At 51.3% G+C, this 18,035-nt stretch overlaps 1 non-coding gene and 2 pseudogenes across 1 annotated transcript; all 3 read right to left on the bottom strand.

Moving 5' to 3' along the window:
• Positions 1-269: 269 nt before the first annotated feature.
• On the bottom strand, positions 270-431 carry LOC144674447 (U1 spliceosomal RNA). Its single transcript, XR_013574562.1, has one exon. It is a non-coding gene; the product is annotated as a U1 spliceosomal RNA (small nuclear RNA).
• A 5,263-nt stretch (positions 432-5,694) lies between these two features.
• On the bottom strand, positions 5,695-5,871 carry LOC144674455 (U2 spliceosomal RNA; annotated as a pseudogene).
• Positions 5,872-10,737: 4,866 nt separating this feature from the next.
• LOC144674450 (U2 spliceosomal RNA) lies at positions 10,738-10,918 on the bottom strand (annotated as a pseudogene).
• Positions 10,919-18,035: the final 7,117 nt, after the last annotated feature.

The following is an 18,035-nucleotide window of genomic DNA, read 5'->3' as shown; positions in this document are numbered from 1 at the left end:
GGCGCGAGTAATTTGGTGGCCACGAAACAAACGGTCTGGCGAAAATGATGCATAGATGGAATAATTGCCGGCTGATAATGACAGGGAGGAAAAGAATGGGGGTTGGATAATATTTGCGAGGAGGAAAGAAAAAGCTAAATAACCAGTCCAGTATAGATTTTGAAGAGCACACATTGGGGGTTATATATTTCTTTTCTCAGAAAAGGTTGCTGACAGGAAATAGAAGAGAAAATGAAAGATATGATGAAATCTATTTTTTGAATTGTGAATCGGGGAGAGCGCGAACGCAGTCCCCCACTACCACAAATTTTGCAGTCGAGTATCCCGCATTTGGGGACATCGCAGGCGTCAGAACACCCGAAGTGCAATGGGCTAGCCTCGTCCTGGGAGAACCTTTTTTTTTGCAAAAAACACCATTACAAGGGTACAATCCGGTTCAACTTTAACAAAATGTATCACCAGGTGCATCAGTACAAACAATATTACAGTCATTTACAGGCTTTCACTTTGAGCTGTACAGCTCGAGGGGATTTAAACAGTTCCCAGTCCCTCGGTGCACTGTGGCAGAAAGGTCTTAGACAGTGGCCCTTCCCCATTGCGCTTTTGCAGCAGCTGCCCCAAGCTTTAGTGCGTCCCTCAGCACGTAGTCCTAGCCATGGAATGTGCCAGTCCGCAACACTCGGTCGGGGACAACTCTTTGCGCCGGAAGACCAACAAGTTTCGGGCAGACCAAAGAGCGTCTTTCACCGACTTGATGATCCTCCAGCTGCAGTTGATGTTTGTCTTGGTGTGTGTCCCTGGGAACAGCCCGTAGAGCACAGAGTCCTGTGTCACAGAACTGCTCGGGATGAACCTCGACAGCAACCACTGCATCTCTCTCCAGACTTTCTTTGCAAAGGCACAATCCACAAGGAGGTGAACAACGGTCTCTTCCCCACCATAGCCACCTCGAGGGCAACGTGCAGAGGGGGTCAGACTCCTGGCGTGTAGGAAGGATGTGACGGAGAGAGCCTTTCTCACCACCAGCCAAGCAACGGCTTGGTGCTTGTTGGAAAGTTCTGGCGATGAGGCATTCTGCCAAATGACTTTGACAGTCTGCTCGGGGAACCATCCCACAGGGTCCACCCTCTCCTTTTCCCTCAGGGCCTCTAGGACGTTACGTGCCGACCACTGCCTGTGGACTTGTGGTCAAAGGTGTTTTTCTGCATAAATTTTTCCACCAGGGACAGGTGGTACGGCACGGTCCAACTACTTGGAGCGTTCCGCGGCAGAGTGGCCAGACCCATCCTTCGCAACACCGGGGACAGGTAGAACCTCAGCACGTGGTGACACATGGTGTTTGCGTACTGAGGGTCTACGCACCGCTTGATGCAGCCACACACAAAGGTGGCCATCAGTATGAGGGCGATGTTGGGCACGTTTATTCCCCCTTTATCTAGAGGCTTGTACATCGCGTCCCTGCGGACACGATCCATTTTTGACCTCCAGATAAAGCGGAAGATGGCTCGAGTGATCGCCACCACGCAGGAGTGTGGAATGGGCCAGACCTGCGCCACGTACAGCAACAGCGAGAGTGCCTCACACCTGATGACCAGGTTCTTACCCGCAATGGAGAGGGAGCGTCGCTCCCACATGCCCAGTTTCCTTTTCACCATTTTCCTTCCAGTTTCTAACGCATGCCCAGGTCCCTCCGAACCATATCCCCAGCACCTTCAGGCCGTCAGCCCTGACAGTGAAGGGGACAAAGGATCGGTCAGCCCAGTTCCCAAAGAATATGGCCTCGCTCTTCCCACGATTTACCTTGGCTCCCGAGGTCAGTTCGGACTGGTCGCAGATGTGGATCGTTCTGCGCACCGACAGCGGATCCGAGCAGAAGACGGCGACGTCGTCCATGTACAGGGAGGCTTTTACCTGAGTGCCTCCACTGCCTGGGATCGTCACTCCTCTTATGCCCACATCCTTCTGATGGGCTCGGCAAAGGGTTGCATGCAACACACGAAAAGAACAGGCGAGAGAGGACAGCCCTGCCTGACTCCAGATTTAATCGGAAAGCTATCTGTTTCCCACCCATTGATTGAGACTGTGCTACTGATGTTAGTGTAGTGCAGTTGGATCCAATTTCGAATTCCCTCCCCAAACCCCATTTTGAGAGCACATCCACCATGGAGGTGTGCGATATTCTGTCAAAGGCCTTCTCCTGATTCAAGCTGATGAGGCAGGTATCCACACCCCTGTCCTGTACATAGGCAATCGTATCCCTGAGCAGTGCGAGGCTGTCAGAGATCTTCCTGCCTGGCACAGTGCAGGTCTGGTCAGGGTGAATCACCAATTCCAGAGCGGATTTGACTTGATTGGCGATGACCTTGGACAGAATCTTATAGTCCACATTCAACAGTGAAATGGGTCGCCAATTTCTAATTTCCTCCCTTTCCCCCCTTGTGCTTGCAGATGAGGGTGATGATGCCTTTCCTCATGGATTCTGACATACTACCGGCCAGGAGCATACTCTCGTACACTCCTAGCAGGTCTGGGCCGATCAAGTCCCACAGAGCCCAATACAACTCCGCCGGCAAGCCGTCGCTTCCGGGAGTTTTACTCTTCTCGAAGGACTGAAGGGCCTTAGTCAGTTCATCAGGAATTAGCGGTTTGTCCAGGCTCTCCCGCGTACTGTGGTCTAAGACCTCCGTGATAGAGGACAGGAAGGACTGGGAGGCCGTGCTGTCCGTGGGCTTCACGTCATACAATCCGGCATAAAAGGATTTGCTGATCCTCAAAATGTCGGACCGTGATGTCTTTACTGAGCCGTCTTCTTCCTTCAGGCTGCTGATCACAGAGCTCTCTCTGTGTACCCTTTGGAAGAAGAAACGTGAGCACGTCTCATCCTGCTCCACGGAGCGGACTCTGGAACGGAAGATGATCTTGGAGGCCTCCGAGGCAAAGTGCGAGGCTTGCTGGCTCTTCACCTCTTGGAGCTCCTCCTTGACATCCACCCCCATCGACTGCAGCCAGAGCAGATTCTGCATGTTTTTCTGGAGTCGGGACATTTCCCTCTGTTCCTTTCTAGCTTTCTGGGTGCCTTTGAGGATGAAAAACCTCTTGATGTTTCCCTTGATCGCTTCCCACCAGTGTGTCAGGGACTCAAAGAGGGGTTTCACGGTTCTCCAACCTTTGTAATCCCTCTTGAGCTCCTCAATGTTCTCTGAGGTCAGCAGTTGCACACTTAGCTTCCATGCCCCCCTACCCACCCTCAGGTCCTTCTCCAAGTGGCAGTCCGCCAGTAGGAGGCAGTGGTCAGAGAAGAACACCGGCTTGACCTCGGTGGATCTGACTGTGAATGCACGGGACACAAACAGGAAGTCTATCCTGGAACGAATGGACCCGTCTGGCCGCGACCAGGTGTATCTACGCTGCGCTCCGTCTGCAGGGTTGCTGAAGACGTCGTGCAGCTTGGCATCCTTAACTGTTTCCATCAGGGATCTGGACGTAGCGTCCAATCTGCTGTCGGCCCTGCCGGATCGTCCAGCCGCATCGATGATGCAGTTGAAGTCACCGCCCAGAATGACCGGCCTGGAGGTCGCCAGCAGCAGTGGGAGCTGCTGAAAAACCTCCAGCCGCTCAGCCCCTTGTGCCGGGCCATACACGTTAATTAACCGGAGTGGAGCGTTCTTGTACATTACGTCTGCTACGAGGAGTCACCCGCCCACCACCTCCTTAACCTCGGAGACGGTGAAGTTGCCTCCCCGCAGCAGAATACCCAGGCCGGAGGAACGAGAGTCGTTTCCGCCCGACCAGATCGATGGCCCGTGGGACAACCATCGTGACCATTGCCTGTAGGAGCTGAGGTGCGGTATCGCACACTCCTGCAGAAACAACAGGTCAGCTTTGACCTTGGCTAGGTAGTCCAAGGTCGCAACACAGCGCGTAGTAGATTTAATGCTCGGCACATTTATGGATACAATCTTTAAACCCATTTTAAAGCATTTATTCTCCTACCAAACCCACTGTCTCTGAGAGTCCCAGACCTTTAGTCTGCTCCTTCATACCCGTAGTGAGCTCAAATTCCTTCACTTTGGATGGGCTGAGGTAGATCTCCTTGGCAGTGTTCTGCTCAGGTGGCATCTGGAGGTTCACGTAGAGAGCGGGTTTTGAGATGACCTTTGCTGGAGAAGCTTCTCCAAAACTCACCCCCTCTGGGGTGTTGCTGTTCCCGGCTTCCTGGAGCTGGGGTGCGATGATTGCCTCACTGCTCCCAGATTCCAGGGGCTGTGGTGCACTGGCCTCCTCAGGTTGCAGGCAAAGTTGGGGTGCGCTGGTCTCCTTGTTGTCTCCAATTTTCTGGAGCTCGGGTGTCTCGTCCTCCAACGCCCTGGAGCTTTGCCGCCTCTTCTGTCGGTGCCGCCCTGGCACTTCATCATCCGAAGAGCTGCTGCCCTTGTCATCCATGTCGGATGGGAGACGCCTCTTGCCGCTTCTCTGGGAAATGCCTTTGCTTCTTCTTCGCGCCTTCTTACTTTTGTTGTTCTTCACCGTCCGCCACTCCCCCTGCTGCTTTTCCACTGCTGCCTCCTCCTCCATTGATTCGCTGTCCTGAGGACTGGGAGGTTCAGGGGGTAGTGCTGTTGATTGGCTCTCTGTTGCCTCAATCTCTTTCTCCACCTTGTCTCTCTCTGTGTCCTCCTTTGTCCCGTTGAGCTCCCTGGGGGCCTTGGTGGTTGGAGTGACACGAAACATTTCTTCTGCTTCCCCCTGGTCGGCTTTGGCTGCCTGTGCGTAAGTACGGCAGCGTTTGGGGCAGGTCCTGTAGAGGTGACTTGCCTCGCCACACAGGTTGCAGCACTTGGCCTGTTTGCAGTCTTTTGTCTGGTGCCCTTCCTGTTTGCAGATCTTGCAGAGGGAGGCGCTGCAGTTGGCCGCCACATGACCAGCCTTGCCGCATGAGCGACAATGCTTGGGTTGCCCAGCGTAGACCAGGTAGCCACGGTTTCCCCCGATAGCGAAACTGGAGGGAGGGTGGAAAATGGCTCCCTTACCATCGGTCTTTAGCGTGACCTTAAACAGGCGTTTGCCTGTCCAGATCCCCAAGTCGTCTCGAATCTCGGTGCCGCTCCCCACCTTATCGAAGTACCTGGTGAGGAAGGTGACCACGTCGGCGACAGGGACGAAGGGGTTGTACACATGCACCATCACCTCACGTTCCCGTTGCAACGGCAGAGAAAAGTGCGGCTCCGCAGTAAGGATCTTCATCTCCGGCAGGTCTCTCTTCTCCTCGAACACCCTCAGGAGCCGGACGCAGTCTGCCACCCGCTTGAACGTCACGTCAAAATAACCACCTTTGCGGGAATCATGCAGGGTGAAGATCTCCGTAGCTTGGAAGCCACACGCCTTCAACAGGATCCTCCTGGTGATGAAGCCCCGATCCATAGGTGATCCTCCTTCGCTGTGGTTCACCGTGACTCGGACGGTGATAGGTATCCCACGGTATGGATTTGGATTGCGATTGGTTATCGCCCTTCCATCCCGACCTTGCCTTGGCAGGACCATGGTGTCGCCCCTGCAACACTTGATCTTAGCCAAAAGGCCGAGAAGCGATGAGAAAGAAAGAAAGTTGTGTTTTGAAAGATGTGCATGTTGAAAAGTAAAGAAAGCAGATGTTTGTAAGAAAACTATTTTTAGCATTGAAAATCCCCTGGAAAGGGGTGGTGCACCATTCCCAGAGATACTGCAATACCGGGTCGATGCGTGGAGTGGACGGAGCAAGCCCCTATTCCATCTCCCTGCTCCAAAAATCAATTTAATATATGGTCCCCAGATAAGGGACGTATCAGATATTAAACTGATAAGAACAGATTTTTTTTTTTTTTGTAAAAATATACTTTATTCATAAAATATCTTCAATCACATTCCAAACCATTTCAATAACAACATTACAAGGGTACAATCCAGGTTAAACTTTTACAAAATGTATCACCAGGTGCATCAGTACAAACAATATTACAATCATTTACAGCCTTTCATTTTGATCTGTACAGCCCGAGGGGCTCTAAACAGTTCCCAGTCTCTCGGTGCGCTGTGGTAGAAAGGTCTTAGACAGCGACCCTTCCCCATTGCGCCTTTGCGGCAGCTGCCCCAAGCTTTAGTGCGTCCCTCAGCACGTAGTCCTGGACTTTGGATTGTGCCAGTCCGCAACAATCGGTCGGGGACAACTCTTTGTGCTGGAAGACCAACAAGTTTCGGGCAGACCAAAGCGCCTCTTTCACCGAGTTGATGATCCTCCAGCTGCAGTCGATGTTTGTCTCGGTGTGTGTCCCTGGGAACAGCCCGTAGAGCACAGAGTCCTGTGTCACAGAACTGCTCGGGATGAACCTCGACAGCAACCACTGCATCTCTCTCCAGACTTTCTTTGCAAAGGCACAATCCACAAGGAGGTGAACAACGGTCTCTTCCCCACCACAGCCACCTCGAGGGCAACGTGCAGAGGGGGTGAGCCTCCTGGCGTGTAGGAAGGATCTGACGGGGAGGGCCTTTCTCACCACCAGCCAAGCTACGTCTTGGTGCTTGTTGGAAAGTTCTGGAGACGAGGCATTCTGCCAAACGACTTTGACAGTCTGCTCGGGGAAACATCGCACAGGATCCACCATCTCCTTTCCCCGCAGGGCCTATTGGACGTTACGTGCTGACCACTGCCTGATGGACTTGGGGTCAAAGGTGTTTTTCTGCATAAAGTTTTCCACCAGGGACAGGTGGTACGGCACGGTCCAACTACTTGGAGCGTTCCGCGGCAGCGTGGCCACACCCAACCTTCGCTAAACCGGGGACAGGTAGAACCTCAGCACGTAGTGACACCTGGTGTTTGCGTACCGAGGGTCTACGCACAGCTTGATACAGCCGCACACAAAGGTGGCCATCAGTATGAGGGCGATGTTGGGCACGTTTATTCCCCCTTTATCTAGAGGCTTATACAGCGCGTCCCTGCGGACACGATCCATTTTCGACCTCCAGATAAAGCGGAAGATGGCTCGGGTGATCGCCATCGCGCAGCAGTCTGGACTGGGCCAGACCTGCGCCATGTACAGCAACAGCGAGAGTGCCTCACACCTGATGACCAGGTTCTTACCCGCAACGGAGAGGAAGCGTCGCTCCCAGATTCCCAGTTTCCTTTTCACCATAGACACTGGATCCTTCCAGTTTCTAACGCATACCCCGGTCCCTCTGAACCATATCCCCAGCACCTTCAGGCCGTCAGCACTGACGGTGAAGGGGACAAAGGATCGGTCAGCCCAGTTCCCAAAGAACATGGCCTCGCTCTTCCCACGATTTACCTTGGCTCCCGAGTCCAGTTCGAACTGGTCGCAGATGTGGATCAGTCTGCACACCGACAGCGGATCAGAACAGAAGACGGCGACATCGTCCATGTACAGGGAGGCTTTGATCTGAGTGCCTCCACTGCCTGGGATCGTAACTCCTCTAATGCCCGGATCCTTCCTGATGGACTCAGCAAAGAACAGGCGAGAGAGGACAGCCCTGCCTGACTCCAGATTTAATTGGAAAGCTATCTGATTCCCACCCATTGATTGAGACTGCGCTACTGATGTTAGTGTAGAGTAGGATCCAACTGGATCCAATTGCGAATTCCCTCCCCAAACCCCATTTTGAGAGCACATCCACCATGTAGGTGTGCGATATTCTGTCAAAGGCTTTCTCCTAATCCAGGCTGATGAGGCAGGTGTCCACACCCCTGTCCTGCACATAGGCAATCGTATCCCTGAGCAGCGCCAGGCTGTCAGAGATCTTCCTGCCCGGCACAGTGCAGGTCTGGTCAGGGTGTATCACCAATTCCAGAGCGGATTTGACCCGATTGGCGATGACCTTGGACAGAATCTTATAGTCCACATTCAACAGTGAAATGGGTCGCCAATTTCTAATTTCCTCCCTTTCTTCCTTGTGCTTGTAGATGAGGGTGATGATGCCTTTCCTCATGGATTCTGACATACTGCCGGCCAGGAGCATACTCTCGTACACTCCTAGCAGGTCTGGGCCGATCAAGTCCCACAGAGCCGAATACAACTCCACCGGCAAGCCGTCGCTTCTGGGGAGATTTACTCTTCTCGAAGGACTCAAGGGCCTAAGTCAGTTCGTCAGGAGTTCGCGGTTTGTCCAGCCTCTCCCGTGTACTGTCGCCTAAGACCTCCGTGATAGAGGACAAGGAGGACTGGGAGGCCGTGCTGTCCGTCGGCTTCACGTCATAAAATCCAGCATAAAAGGATTTGCTGATCCTCAAAATGTCGGACTGCGCTGACTTTACTGATCCGTCTTCTTCATTCAGGCTGCTGATCACAGAGCTCTCTCTCTGTACCTTTTGGAAGAAGAAACGTGAGCACGTCTCATCCTGCTCCACGGAGCGGACTCTGGAACGGAAGATGTTCTTGGAGGCAAAGGGCGAGGCTTGCTGGCTCTTCACCTCTTGGAGTTCTTCCTTGACATCGACCCCCACCGACTGCAGCCGGAGCAGATTCTGCATGTTTTTCTGGAGTCGGGACATTTCCCTCTCTTCCTTTCTAGCTTTCTGGATGCTTTTGAGGATGAAAAGCCTCTTGGTGTTTCCCTTGATCGCTTCCCACCAGTGTGTCAGGGACTCAAAGAGGGGTTTCATGGTTCTCCAACCTACATAAGCCCTCTTGAGCTCCTCAATGTTCTCTGGGGTCAGCAGTTGCACATTTAGCTTCCATGTCCCCCTGCCCACCCTCAGGTCCTTCTCCAAGTGGCAGTCCGCCAGTAGGAGGCAGTGGTCAGAGAACAACACCGGCTTGACCTCGGTGGATCTGACTGTGAATGCACGGGACACAAACAGGAAGTCTATCCTGGAACGAATGGACCCGTCTGGCCGCGACCAGGTGTATCTACGCTGCGCTCCGTCTGCAGGGTTGCTGAAGACGTCGTGCAGCTTGGCATCCTTAACTGTTTCCATCAGGGATCTGGACGTAGCGTCCAATCTGCTGCCGGCCCTGCTGGATCGTCCAGCCGCATCGATGATGCAGTTGAAGTCACCGCCCAGAATGACCGGCCTGGAGGTCGCCAGCAGCAGTGGGAGCTGCTGAAAAACCTCCAGCCGCTCAGCTCCTTGTGACGGGCCATACACGTTAATTAACCGGAGTGGAGCGTTCTTGTACATTACGTCTGCTACGAGGAGTCGCCCGCCCACCACCTCCTTCACCTCGGAGACGGTGAAGTTGCCTCCCCGCAGCAGAATACCCAGGCCGGAGGAACGAGAGTCGTTTCCGCCCGACCAGATCGATGGCCCATGGGACCACCACCGTGACCATTGCCTGTAGGAGCTGAACTGGATAACCTCACTTATCCACGTTAAACTCCATCTACCAAATTTTGGCCCATTCACCTAACCTGTCCATATCCATTTGTAAATTTCTCATTTCTTCACTGCAACTTACTTTCCCACCTATTTTGGTGTCATCTGCAAATTTAGCTATGGTACCTTCTACTCCTGAATCCAAGTAAATAGTTGGGGCCCAAGGACCGAACCCTGTGGCACCCCACTAGTTACAGCTTGCCATCCACAAAAGACCCATTTATCCTGACTCTCTGCTTTCTGTTGGTTAGCCAAAGCTCTATCCAAGCAAATATATTACCCTTAGCTGCGTGTGATCTTATCTTGTGTATTAATCTTTTGTGCGGCACCTTATCAAATGCCTTCTGGAAGTCCAGACATACTACATCTACAGGATCGCCATTATCCACTTTGCTTGTCACATCTTCAAAGAACTCTAGCACTTTTGTCAAACACGATTTAGTCTTCATAAAGCCATGCTGACTCTGATGGATTGCATTTTGACTTGCATTTTAGGAGGGTAGTGAAGGCATTGGAGAGAGTGCAGAAGAGGTTTACGAGTTTGGTTCCAGGGGCGAGGAAGTTGAGTTATGAAGTAAGATTGGAGAAGTTGGGACTGTATTCCTTGGGGAAAATAAGTCTGAGAGGAGACTTGATAGAGGTATTGAAAATCATGAGGTATCTGGAGAGAGTAGATAGGGAGAAACTGCTTGCACCGATGAAAGGATCGAGAAGGAGCGGGCACAGGTTTAAAGTAACTAGCAGAAGAAGCAAAAGTGATAGGAGCAGCGAGTGGTCAGGGTCTAGAATGCACCGCCTGATAGCGTGGCGGAGGCAGGTTCAATTGAAGAGGGAATGAGATGATTATTTGAAAAGAAAGCATGTGCTGGGTTACGTGGAGAAGGCAGGAGAATGGCACGAAGTGAAATGTTCATTGGGAGAGCTGGTGCAGTCACGACGGGCGGAATGGGCTCCTTGTGCAGTGTAAGGATTGTGTGAACGTGGATGTAGACGTTTCCGAGTAGCTGTGTAAAGTGTGTGAGCTTTGAGGTGTGAGTTTTGACTGTTGCTGTATCAGCAGCAGCAGCAGCAGCGGGCGGGAGCGGCAGCAGAGAGCTGGTTGAAAATGTTGTGAGGCGAAAGGTGCAGCTGAGAGAGTGTTTGAGAGGTGTATTTGCAAGTGAAAGATGTTTTTGTATGAGTGAGGTAGAGTGTTTGTGAGATGAGAGTGGTGTCTGTGAGCGTTGGGTGAGCGTGCGTGTTTTTTGTGTGTAGATGGTGCGGGTGAGTGAGAAAGAAAGAAAGTTGGGTTTTGAAACATGTGCATGTTGAAAAGTAAAGAAAGCAGATGTTTGTAAGAAAACTATTTTTAGCATTGAAAATCCCCTGGAAAGGGGTGGTGCACCATTCCCAGAGATACTGCAATACCGGGTCGATGCGTGGAGTGGACGGAGTAAGCCCCTATTCCATCTCCCTGCTCCAAAAATCAATTTAATATATGGTCCCCAGATAAGGGACGTATCAGATATTAAACTGATAAGAACAGATTTTTTTTTTTTTTTTTTGCAAAAATATACTTTATTCATAAAATATCTTCAATCACATTCCAAACCATTCCAAAAACACCATTACAAGGGTACAATCCAGGTTAAACTTTTACAAAATGTATCACCAGGTGCATCAGTACAAACAATATTACAATCATTTACAGCCTTTCATTTTGAGCTGTACAGCCCGAGGGGCTCTGAACAGTTCCCAGTCTCTCGGTGCGCTGTGGCAGAAAGGTCTTAGACAGCGACCCTTCCCCATTGCGCCTTTGCGGCAGCTGCCCCAAGCTTTAGTGCGTCCCTCAGCACGTAGTCCTGGACTTTGGATTGTGCCAGTCCGCAACAATCGGTCGGCGACAACTCTTTGTGCTGGAAGACCAACAAGTTTCGGGCAGACCAAAGCGCGTCTTTCACCGAGTTGATGATCCTCCAGCTGCAGTTGATTTTTGTCTCGGTGTGTGTCCCTGGGAACAGCCCGTAGAGCACAGAGTCCTGTGTCACAGAACTGCTCGGGATGAACCTCGACAGCAACCACTGCATCTCTCTCCAGACTTTCTTTGCAAAGGCACAATCCACAAGGAGGTGAACAACGGTCTCTTCCCCACCACAGCCACCTCGAGGGCAACGTGCAGAGGGGGTGAGACTCCTGGCGTGTAGGAAGGATCTGACGGGGAGGGCCTTTCTCACCACCAGCCAAGCCACGTCTTGGTGTTTGTTGGAAAGTTCTGGCGATGAGGCATTCTGCCAAATGACTTTGACAGTCTGCTCGGGGAACCATCCCACAGGGTCCACCCTCTCCTTTTCCCTCAGGGCCTCTAGGACGTTACGTGCTGACCACTGCCTGATGGACTTGTGGTCAAAGGTGTTTTTCTGCATAAATTTTTCCACCAGGGACAGGTGTTGCTGTACGTGGCGCAGGTCTGGCCCATTCCTCACTCCTGCGCTGTGGCGATCACGCCAGCCATCTTCCGCTTTATCTGGAGGTCAAAAGTGGATCCTGTTTGCAGGGACATGATGTAAAAAAACTCTGGATGAAGGGGGAAAAAACATGCCCAACATCACCCTCATCCTGATGGCCACCTTTGTGTATGGCAGTATCAAGCTGTGTGTAGACCCAAACACCAAGCGTCACTACGTGCTGAGGTTCTACCTGTCCCTGGTGTTGCGAAGGATGGGTCTGGCCACCCTGCCGCGGAACGCTCCAAGTGCCGTATCACCTGTCCCGTGTGGAAAAACTTATGCAGAGAAACACCTTTGTCCGCAAGTCCATCAGGCAGTGGTTAGCACGTATCACCCTAGAGGCCCTGCGGGAAAAGGAGATGGTGGATTCCGGCGGACGGTTCGCCGAACAGACCGTCAGGGTCATTTGGCAAAATGCCTCATCACCAGAACTCTGAAGAGAGTGGCCGTGGTTCTTGTCGAGGTGCATCCCGAGCAGTTCCGTGACACAGGTATGGACTCTGTGCTCCAGGGGCTGTTCCCAGGGACACACGCCGAGACAAACATCAACTACCGCCGGAGGATCCACTCGGTGAAAGACACTCTTTGGCTGTCCGAAACTTGTTGGTCTTCCATTGCAAAGAGTTGGCACATTCCAAGGTCCAGGACTACGTGCTGAGGGACGCACTAAAGTTTGGGGCAAAGGCGTAATGGAGAAAGGTCGCTGTCTACGGTTGCGCTAGATGTGTCGTGTAACTGGCAGGTAATGGAAAATTTCGAGAAACACTCAGTCACAAGGGAGAACACGTGACAGGCATGAGAGACAATCCATGAGTCTTTGTAGCTGAGTTTCCGTGTGAGCAACTAGCTCACAGCGCAGAGGAGTTCTTCGATCGAGGCCTGCTGTATTTTTGTCTTTGCTTTCAGCTTGAGCAGTCAAAGAACAAAGAAGAAAAAAAAGTACAGCACAGGAACAGGCACTTCGGCCCTCCAAGCCTGCGCCGATCGGTCTGTGGAGCTTGCCAGCTGACCAGGTATGCAGCTAAAGTCCTTCCACATCTACAGGGAAGGCAAAGTCAGCAGCGTTTCTCCCAGAGTGTAGAGAGTCCTTGGAACTCTCTTCCTCGAAAGGTGGTGGAAACAGAGTCTTTGAATATTTTCAAGACAGAGCTGGATAGATTAACAAGGCGGGGTTGGAAGGTTATCGCTGGTAGGCAGGAATGTGGGGTTGAGGTTACAATCGGATCAGCCATGATCTTCTGAGTAGTGGAGCAGGCTCTTGGGGCCCAGTGGCCTACTCCTGCTCCTAAGTTGTATGTTCATACATGTAGGGGCATTACTTTTTACTGATTCCAGTGCTTCTCCTGCACTGAACCTGGAGAGTACTACGTCAGCTGCTGTTGAGTTGTTTCCTGATGCCCTGCTTTCTTTTGTACGAGCTGTCTAGCATCCTCGTTTATGGGCTTCCTTTGCTTGGCATTGGGCCTTCTTTTGGGCTGACTGTTGGTCTATTTCCTTTACGGGATGTCAGCATGACATCACCAGAAGGGAAATGTGTCATGTTATGAAGTCACAGTAAATAAGTCCAATGCATTATATCATTATAATAACACAAGATGATGATCAGCAGTGAGAAGGCAGGTGGCAGCAAGGATAAGTACAGGTACGACACAGCGAACAGCCTTAGATCCTGTTAAAATGTTGAAAATGTTTCTCCCCTTCTCGAAGATTATTTCCTTCAAAATTTTAGAAATCTTTCAGCTTCAACCAGAAGTCACACACAAGCCAAACAACAAAACCACCTGCGTGCACAGCACAGCACACCATCTGCCAGCCTGCAATGATGTCGGCTCTCTTTTAATCACCTTTTCCCCTCCAATCAGTCCTATTCAGCAGGCAAGCAAAGGAGCGCAGAAAATACATCTGCACGGCTGTTTCTAACTTCTAGAAAGGGAACAGCCTTATCCTAGGAAAGTGAAAAATATCTATACTGTCACAAAGTGATGAACTTGAACTGCAAAACACCACGCTTACCTGAGCTTGTGTCACAGTTTTTGCTGTCTATCTCAGCCAGTATTCTCAGTCGTCCATCCTGGCTTCTTGCTCTCTCTGCAGCTTTCAGATGCCTCCCCTTGGCCGGCCTCAGTGCTCAGTGATAGATCAGCGCTCGGTATTATTTCTGTCCTCAGTGGTAACTGCTAGGGGAGAAAGGCTTGACTTTTTCAATCACCTTTTACCTCAGTAAAATCCAAGTAGAACCTAAAGTGGCAATGCTTCTCCCTCTCAGCACCCAACATGTCTTGCCTTTTCTTCAGGTTGGATTTGAGGAAGCACTACAGTTGCTGCCTGGCTGCCATTTCAAGTACAGAGACAAGGGGCAGCCCCATGACCCCTCCCCCGACTCCTGCACAATATGCAAATGTAGCACATTGTCTGAGTGCAATTTGGGAGCTGAAGACGGTTTCACAGTGGGATACAAGATATGAGGAGAGGTTTCCTCACAGACACACCGCCACATAAGCCCCTTTAAATTTGCGCGGCTGTGCAAAAAGTTTAATGGGCCCGCACACTTAAACAAATCGGTCACGCACTGTAATGACTCGCCTCATTCAGTTCAACAGAAATTAGGATCATGTTTTTAACCTGTGCCCTAGTTTTAAAATATTTTGTGTTCCATATTTACTTTCTCAATTTGTTATTAATTTACTTTGCATTGCTTTATATTCTATTTTGTCTTGGACATGCATCACGGTTCGTTCAATCTCACTGGTTAAGAAAATTAAAATATTTAGTTTGATCAGGGTCTTACACTTGTCAAGAGGAGCCCTTTCAAATACTGGCCTGCTTTTGGAGGCCTGAAGTCACTGGAGCTGCACAAGTCAAGACGACTGAAGGCCTGATTCGCTGTGTAATATACGATGCAGCATCTTGTTGCACTAGCAGGCAGGAAGGAGTTTTCAGCAATGCAGTTTAAAGGCTTGATACACTAAGTACACTTTCATTTCAGGTTTGTCATTTCAGGACGCTGCGTGTTTTTTTGCTCTGTTTTCTGACTCTGAAATTCTAATTCAGACTGTGGAGAAGAGCTGTTGTTGCTGCTGTTGGTTTTCTTTGTAACTGTTGTCGTTTTTTTGTGGAAAAATATACCTTATCCATAAAATATCTGAAAGAACATTACAAAACATTTCAAAATGGCCATCGCAAAAAGTGCAATCATATTCCAGTTTTTCAAATAGATCATGTCGCACCCTGCGACGCTTCAATACGATCAATGAACATTACAGACATTTCAACATGCTGATTACAGGCAGTCAGACAGTGCAATAGTATTCAAGTTATCTACATAGATCATGTTGCACTCTGAGGTGCTTCAATACAATTGTGATAAATGTAATATTCACTGCATACATTCAATGTGAGTCTTTCAGGCCGAGGGGTCTATACCTTTCCCAGTCCCTCGGTGCACTATGGCTGAAAGGTCTTAGACAGCGACCGTTCCCCGCTGCGCATTTGTGGCGGCTGCCCCAAGCTTTAGTGCGTCCCTCAGCAGGTAGTCCTCGGCCTTGGAATGTGCCAGCCAGTCTGCAACACTCTGCTGGGGACAACTCATTGCACTGGAAGACCAACAAGTTTCGGGCAGACCAAAGAGCGTCTTTCACCGAGTAGATGATCCTCCACCTGCTTGTCTCGATGTGCGTCCCTGTCCCTGGGATCAACACGTAGAGCACAGAGACCTGTGTCACAGAACTGCTTGGGATGAACCGCGACAAAAACCACGGCAACTCTCTGCAGACCTTCTTTGCAAACGCACATTCCACAAAGAGGTGAACAACGGTCTCATCCCCACGACAGCCACCTCGAGGTCAACATGCAGAGAGGCTGAGACTTCAGGAAGGATCTGACGGGGAGGGCATTTCTCACCACCAGCCAAGCTACGTCTTGGTGCTTGTTGGAAAGTTCTGGAGACGAGGCATTCTGCCAAACGACTTTGACAGTCTGCTCGGGGAAACATCGCACAGGATCCACCATCTCCTTTCCCCGCAGGGCCTATAGGACGTTACGTGCCGACCACTGCCTGATGGACTTGGGGTCAAAGGTGTTTTTCTGCATAAAGTTTTCCACCAGGGACAGGTGGTACGGCACGGTCCAACTACTTGGAGCGTTCCGCGGCAGCGTGGCCACACCCATCCTTCGCTAAACCGGGGACAGGTAGAACCTCAGCACGTAGTGACACCTGGTGTTTGCGTACCGAGGGTCTACGCACAGCTTGATACAGCCGCACACAAAGGTGGCCATCAGTATGAGGGCGATGTTGGGCACGTTTATTCCCCCTTTATCTAGAGGCTTATACAGCGCGTCCCTGCGGACACGATCCATTTTCGACCTCCAGATAAAGCGGAAGATGGCTCGGGTGATCGCCATCGCGCAGCAGTCTGGACTGGGCCAGACCTGCGCCATGTACAGCAACAGCGAGAGTGCCTCACACCTGATGACCAGGTTCTTACCCGCAACGGAGAGGAAGCGTCGCTCCCAGATTCCCAGTTTCCTTTTCACCATAGACACTGTATCCTTCCAGTTTCTAACGCATACCCCGGTCCCTCTGAACCATATCCCCAGCACCTTCAGGCCGTCAGCACTGACGGTGAAGGGGACAAAGGATCGGTCAGCCCAGTTCCCAAAGAACATGGCCTCGCTCTTCCCACGATTTACCTTGGCTCCCGAGTCCAGTTCGAACTGGTCGCAGATGTGGATCAGTCTGCACACCGACAGCGGATCAGAACAGAAGACGGCGACATCGTCCATGTACAGGGAGGCTTTGATCTGAGTGCCTCCACTGCCTGGGATCGTAACTCCTCTAATGCCCGGATCCTTCCTGATGGACTCAGCAAAGAACAGGCGAGAGAGGACAGCCCTGCCTGACTCCAGATTTAATTGGAAAGCTATCTGATTCCCACCCATTGATTGAGACTGCGCTACTGATGTTAGTGTAGAGTAGGATCCAACTGGATCCAATTGCGAATTCCCTCCCCAAACCCCATTTTGAGAGCACATCCACCATGTAGGTGTGCGATATTCTGTCAAAGGCCTTCTCCTGATCCAAGCTGATGAGGCAGGTGTCCACACCTCTGTCCTGCACATAGGCAATCGTATCCCTGAGCAGCGCCAGGCTGTCAGAGATCTTCCTGCCCGGCACAGTGCAGGTCTGGTCAGGGTGTATCACCAATTCCAGAGCGGATTTGACCCGATTGGCGATGACCTTGGACAGAATCTTATAGTCCACATTCAACAGTGAAATGGGTCGCCAATTTCTAATTTCCTCCCTTTCTTCCTTGTGCTTGTAGATGAGGGTGATGATGCCTTTCCTCATGGATTCTGACATACTGCCGGCCAGGAGCATACTCTCGTACACTCCTAGCAGGTCTGGGCCGATCAAGTCCCACAGAGCCGAATACAACTCCGCCAGCAAGCCGTCGCTTCTGGGGAGATTTACTCTTCTCGAAGGACTCAAGGGCCTAAGTCAGTTCGTCAGGAGTTCGCGGTTTGTCCAGCCTCTCCCGTGTACTGTCGCCTAAGACCTCCGCGATAGAGGACAAGGAGGACTGGGAGGCCATGCTGTCCGTCGGCTTCACGTCATAAAATCCGGCATAAAAGGATTTGCTGATCCTGAAAATCTGCTGATCACAGAGCTCTCTCTCTGTACCTTTTGGAAGAAGAAACGTGAGCACGTCTCATCCTGCTCCACGGAGCGGACTCTGGAACGGAAGATGATCTTGGAGGCAAAGTGCGAGGCTTGCTGGCTCTTCACCTCTTGGAGCTCTTCCTTGACATCGACCCCCACCGACTGCAGCCGGAGCAGATTCTGCATGTTTTTCTGGAGTCGGGACATTTCCCTCTGTTCCTTTCTAGCTTTCTGGATGCTTTTGAGGATGAAAAGCCTCTTGGTGTTTCCCTTGATCGCTTCCCACCAGTGTGTCAGGGACTCAAAGAGGGGTTTCATGGTTCTCCAACCTTCATAAGCCCTCTTGAGCTCCTCAATGTTCTCTGGGGTCAGCAGTTGCACGAATAGCTTCCATGCCCCACTGCCCACCCTCTGGTCTTCCTCTAATTGACAGTCAGCCAGTAGGAGGCAGTGGTCAGAGAAGAACACCGGCTTGTCGTCAGTGGATCTGACTGCGAATGCGCAGGACATAAACAGGAAGTCTATC

Source organism: Cetorhinus maximus, unplaced genomic scaffold (genome assembly GCF_964194155.1).
Source record: "Cetorhinus maximus unplaced genomic scaffold, sCetMax3.hap1.1 HAP1_SCAFFOLD_655, whole genome shotgun sequence".
Lineage (NCBI taxonomy): Eukaryota > Metazoa > Chordata > Chondrichthyes > Lamniformes > Cetorhinidae > Cetorhinus > Cetorhinus maximus.
Note: the sequence above shows the minus strand (reverse complement) of the source record. Positions and strands in the feature narration are given on the sequence as shown.